We start from the raw sequence: 6,000 nt of genomic DNA on the forward strand, positions 1-6,000 counted from the left end.
TGAATATATATATTTTAAAGTTGGCAATGATAACACGTTTAAAAATAATTTCCCTTTGTGTATACTACTAACAATAGGATATTTATTAAAAGAAATGTCCCCAGCATCATGACTTTTTTTTTTAACAGTTTACAGGAAGATGACTAGTTGCAATGAGACATCTGCCCATTAAGGTGTATATTAGGCAGAATTCATTCCAGTTATAATGAAGCATTAAAGTCTCTCACAAATCTATAGAAATTTCCTGGGAGCATTTTGGAAGAGGCTTTTTCCCCCCCATGTCTCACCTGAAAGGAGGTGAGGTAGCTCTTGCCTGAAGTACAGCATCGCTTAAAAGACCCAGGGTTATGTACAGACATATGGATAGATGGATTTATTAGTAAATTGTTGTGAAACCATCTTGACAGATGTAAGGCTATATATATATATATATATATATATATATATATATATATATATGCATACATGACACAGCATGGTATCAACTTCTCTTCACAGTGGACTCTTTATGGGCTGAGACTTATCTAGGGGGTGGCAATCACTGCAGCATGATAGAGGAAGGAGATTTTAAGCCATGGCATTCAGTTTGAAGCATGGGTCTAAACTTTGGCTGCACGTTACAGTGGCCTAGGGAACTTTGAAAACAACATAGTGGAGCCCCACCTGCACAGATGCTGATTTAATGCTCTAGAATGGGGCTTAGGCAGTAATACCTTTAAAATCTCCCCAGTGGATTCTCATGTGCAAGTAGGATTGAAAATCACTAGATGAGGGGGAAAAAAAAGAATACATCGTAGTGGGTGGCAAAATACATCAGAAGAGCAAACTCGGTAGTGAACAATTGATAAACATGGCAAACTGGAAAAATACTGTGTTATAAGTTATAAGACCAGGCATAAGTTAGGCTAGTGAGGATTCTGAAGCCTGAAAGAAACTGAGTTGTAGGACATACCAGGGCAGCACAGTACTTGAGGACACATGATAAAGGAAAGAAAGAATTCTTTCCAGCACAGAGATAATTTATTCATCGTACAACCTGGACACTACTTTCTCAACTATACCGGCTCATGGTTCTTGTCAGTTTTTATGGAGAAAGGACTAGACCATCATTTTGGAACCTGCTATATACCCCCATGTAGTCTGTTATCTATATTTACAGTCAGGTGAACATAGAGTAAAACACTCGTGGTTCTCATTGCATATTTGGGCATATTGGATCTCAGTAAATCTTTTCAGTTCTGTTCTGGAGAGGTTACTTTGTAATAAAACCTGTCCTAAATTCTGGTTGATAAGGTTCAATAAACATTTATTGGTCACCCAATAGGAGTTGAGTATAGAGCATCTATTCAATAAAATCATAAAAATCCCTGCTGTCAAAGAGGTTACATTATAAGTGAGGGCAGGTCAGTTCAGCAGGGAAGGTGCTTCTTTTTGAGGTATTTTTACCTAGTTGATGAGTACTATGAATTGAATGAAGCAGAGCACTTGGGGTGGGAATGATTCTGGGGTCTCTAGGTAGGTTGGTGAGGGAAAATATGTGAAATGAAGCCTGAGTGACTCTAACAAAAATCTGGGACAAAGGATGTTTCAGAGGGTACAGCAAGTATAAAAGCTCTGGACAGAAATGGAGTTATTAACATCAGCTGGGTCAAAGGATTCACCTGAAAAATAGTTGAGTGGCCAAGTAAGTGTTCAGCCCCTGATTCTCTTCTGCTGTACAAAACAGGTTCAGTGCCATTGCCGAGAATTTGCTGTTTTGCTTAATCAAGAACTACCCAAATGTCCTACCTAACTCCTCACCTTACGCTGAAGACACACATGTATACATAAAGCCCCATGCTCATATATTTATTGCACACAGCCTTCCAGTGCTCAGTGGGAGGCTAGTTTGGTAATCACACCTATGAATAATTGATTTGGATGAGTCTGTCTTCGTTGGAAAGCACAGCCTTAAGACTATCTCAAGCAAGTATTAGCTTTCTGTAATTCTGTTTCAAATCCACTTCCCAGGTGTTCTTTCTTGGGTCCATCTGTCTCCTCCCTGTCCCTTGCACTGTTTTGTTAGTTGGGGAAAATGAGAGTGGGGCTTTCAGCCTTTGGATCTATCAAGTTTTATGCATGCCCATCATAATGATCCTGGCCCTCTTGTTGACTCAAATCTCCAAAGGCATGAGGTTTTCAGAAGTTGATGCTACTATTAACACAATAAGCAGATAAATAAATAAAGGATTTGCTAGGCTCCAGAAGCAAATGCACTATTCACAAACTTGGATGATTTTCCATATTATTAAATAAGGGGCAAGTACCTTTTTACATCTTGATTGTTTCATGTTTTTAGTATATTTTTGTTATTTGAGTTTGATATTTGAATATTCTTCAGTCTGTTTTTTATTTGAAGATAATTTTCTAAGTTATGTCCAGTAGCTGTCTGTTAAAAAAAAAAAAAATCCCAGAACCCGTGTTTATTAAAACTTCTGTCAGCAGTCATTCCAAATTACTTTAATACTATTTATTAGTCTAATACCTTGATTATACTTAGCAATTTTTATAGATTTAAGAAGATAATCCATGTTTAATTCAGATAATAAAATGTTACTAGAATTTTTTTGTAAGGTGGAATGGTGATGGTCAGCATATGAAAGTTGAATACGAGGAGTTTACATTTTGAACCCAGAATAGTTTTTGGCACATATTTGGCACTCAGTAAGTAGGATGGTTGGAAGGAAGGAAACTGAGTTCTGTTGCTTTCTAGCTGAGATAGCACTTTTTTCTTTTTTCCAAAATTTGTGTACTTGAAGCTTATTATACGTGCTAAATGACAAGGCTCTATTGTCCAAAGTTTTTGTTATGTTTTACTGGAATGACCATTTTTGCAATATATGTGGTATGAGATATAAAGAACAAGAGAGACTAAAAAGGTTTTCTGTCTTATTTCTGTAGCTAGTCTTAAGAGAGTAGTAGTTTTATTTTATTGTTGAGAAGTAATAAACATGATCTCTGTCAATTATGGGAGGAGGGGAGTGGCCACATAACTAGCAGTTTTACACATAAGTAGTAGTTTCTGGATTCAAAAATTCCCAAATCAAATTTGTTACTAACATTGAACACATAGCTGCATTTTAAAAGTTTAAAGAGTCAGTTGAGTTATCTGTTTATCAAAATCATAGGCTTTTTTTGTCCCTTGGATTTCAAAACTGGACCAGGCATATCATGAAAACAAATTTTCATAAAGATTGTAAAATATATAGACAAGAAATGTCTAAGCAAATGAAAAATCAAATTGTGTTTCTAAATCAATAAAAGCAATAACAAGAAAAATTCAAAATATAGATAAAGTTTTGTTTCATGCCTTCAATCAAGTAGGCTGTCTGTGCAGTTTAATGAGCTTTTCATATTATTGAACTAGCTTACCAATTTATAACAAAGTGGAATTTAGACTGGGTCTACAGAACAGCATCCATGTGTATGGTGAAAAAAGCTGCCTTATACATCAGGAAAGTGTGAAATTTAGGGGTAAAATAAAAGAAGAGCTTTCTCTTCTTCCCTAACTACTTTTTGTCCATTTATTGCATCAGTATGAATTCGTGGAGTCCTAATTGATTCAATGGATTATAATCTAATATAATTTATTTAGATGCTCACATTTGTCCAGAATGGGAGTCCCATCAATATGCTCTTGTGTTCTTTGAGAGGTCTCCATCATTTCTCATTGTATATCTTTAAATTATAACTTAAGTAATATTATATGACTTCCTATAGACTTCTATTCCCCCCCCCCCCAACTAGCCTGGTAACATTGTTGTCATACATTTAACTTCTAAATATGTTAAAGGTCTTACAAAAACACTCTTACTGTTTTTTACTGTACACATTTGATTCATTTTATAGGGATTAAAAAGAAGGGAAAAAATAAAAAATAAGAGGAAAATGTTATAATTATCACATATTTGTAATTTCTGGTGCCCTTCATTGCTTTCTGTAGATACATATTTCCATCTGCTATTATTTTCCTTCTGTATGAAGAGCTCCTTTAGCATAGTTTTGCTGATGAGTTCTTTTAGCTTTATATATCTAAGAAAGTCTTTATTTCATGATTTTAGAGGCATATTTTTCTATGTTCTTAATTCTAGGTTGACCGTTTTCTTGAATTGAATTGTGTTCCGTTCTCTTCTGGCTTGAATTGCTTCTGATGAGAAATCTATCATTCTTCATTCTTTTGTTTAAAACCTATTACTTTTCTCTAGCTGCTTGCAAGACTTTCCCTTTATCATAGTTGTTAAACAGTTGGTTTAAGATGTGCTGTTGCATTGTTTTCTTCATGTTTCCTGTAGTTGGGATTTACCAAGTTTATTGGATCTGTGGGTTTATAGTTTCCATCAAATTTGGAAGAAAATCAGCCATTATATCCTCAAATATTTAATTTAATTTTAATTTTAACTTTTTAAATTTTATCCTGCCTTGATTTTTTTCCTTTGGCTCCAGTTCCACAGGTGGTAGTCCACTTGTAGTTATCCCATAGCCCACTGATGATAAATTCTTTATTTTATGTCTTTTTCCTCTCCATGTTGCATTTTGGATAGTTTCTGTTGCTATGCCTTCAGGTTCATAAATCTTTTCTCCTAAAGCATCTTTTGTCAGTGAAAACCAATGTGTTTTTCAGGGCAGACACTATAGTTTTCACATTTGAAAGTTTAATTTGTTTTGCTTTGTTTTGTATATTCATGTTGCTACTTAACATTTTTAATGTTTCCCCTTTCTTCTTAAACATATAGAAAAGAAATCAAAACATTTTAAATGTTCTTGTCTAGTAATTCTGTAGGCATATGTGGGAGGTATTGCAAATTCGGTTTCAGACTACCGCAATGAAGTATCACAATAAAGTAAGTCAAATAAAATTTTTGGTTCCCAATGCATATAAAAGTTGTGTTTACGCTATACTTTAGTCTATTAAGTGTGCAATAGCATTATGTCTTAAAGTATACATATTAATTTAAAAATTAAGTTAAAATACTTTAATGCAAAATACTTAATAAAATTATAAATATAAAATAATATAAATGTAACCATTCCAGCAAGTCCTAATCATGGATCACAAATCACCATAGCAAATGTAATAATGAAAAAGTTTAAAATATTGTGAGAATTACCAAAATGTGACACAGACTTGAAGTGAACAAACACTGTTGGAAAAATGGTGCCAACAGACTTATTTGATGGAACATTTCCCCAGACCTTCAATTTGTCAAAAATGCAATTATTTGTGAAGTGCGATGAAAGGAGGTATGCCTGTATCTGGGTTGTTTCTTGGTCTGTTTCTATTGATCACTATTTTTTTCTTTTTCCCAAGGGTCCTACCTTCCTGAATCTTTGCTTAACTGGCAGTTTTAGTCACATGTGTTATGAGTCACATATATTCACAGTCTGGGGGAGGAGGGTGTCCCATGCCACTCAGGGCCTCACAGAGGTGGCTCTTGGGAACAGTGAACAACTAGAGGCTGTGGGAGGCAGGCTTTGTGGTACTGAGAGGGTGTGGTGACCCCCAGGTCCTATGAGAAAATACGACTAGTTTGTTAGATAATTCCATGAGCTGTCAGTGGAACCCCCTATTCTGCTGTAAGCCTGAAGATTGTTTGGCTAGGAGACCTCATCCATGAAGGCAGAATTGGGAGGTGACCGTGTGGTTATACCACTTGAGACCCTCTTGGTTTCACCAGATACAAAGGCAGCACATGATATTGGATCTTAATTTTAGGCCTTGCACCACATTCCCGACTTGAGTCTCCATCATCTCAGCTTAGTGGCATTGATGGGCTCTGACTGGGTCCTTCTCAGTGCAGCAGTCTGTAATCCCTCACCAAGCCATTAACAGGGGATAGTCCTAGAGTTCGCCTCCTTCAGGTATCACTGTCCTGTGCCACCTGATATTCCTGGTTGGAAGAATATTTCATTGACTTTGTTCATGGTTTCTATTTTTAGTGAAATGATAAATCTGCCACCTGT

This window comes from Ursus arctos, unplaced genomic scaffold (assembly GCF_023065955.2).
Source record: "Ursus arctos isolate Adak ecotype North America unplaced genomic scaffold, UrsArc2.0 scaffold_19, whole genome shotgun sequence".
Lineage (NCBI taxonomy): Eukaryota > Metazoa > Chordata > Mammalia > Carnivora > Ursidae > Ursus > Ursus arctos.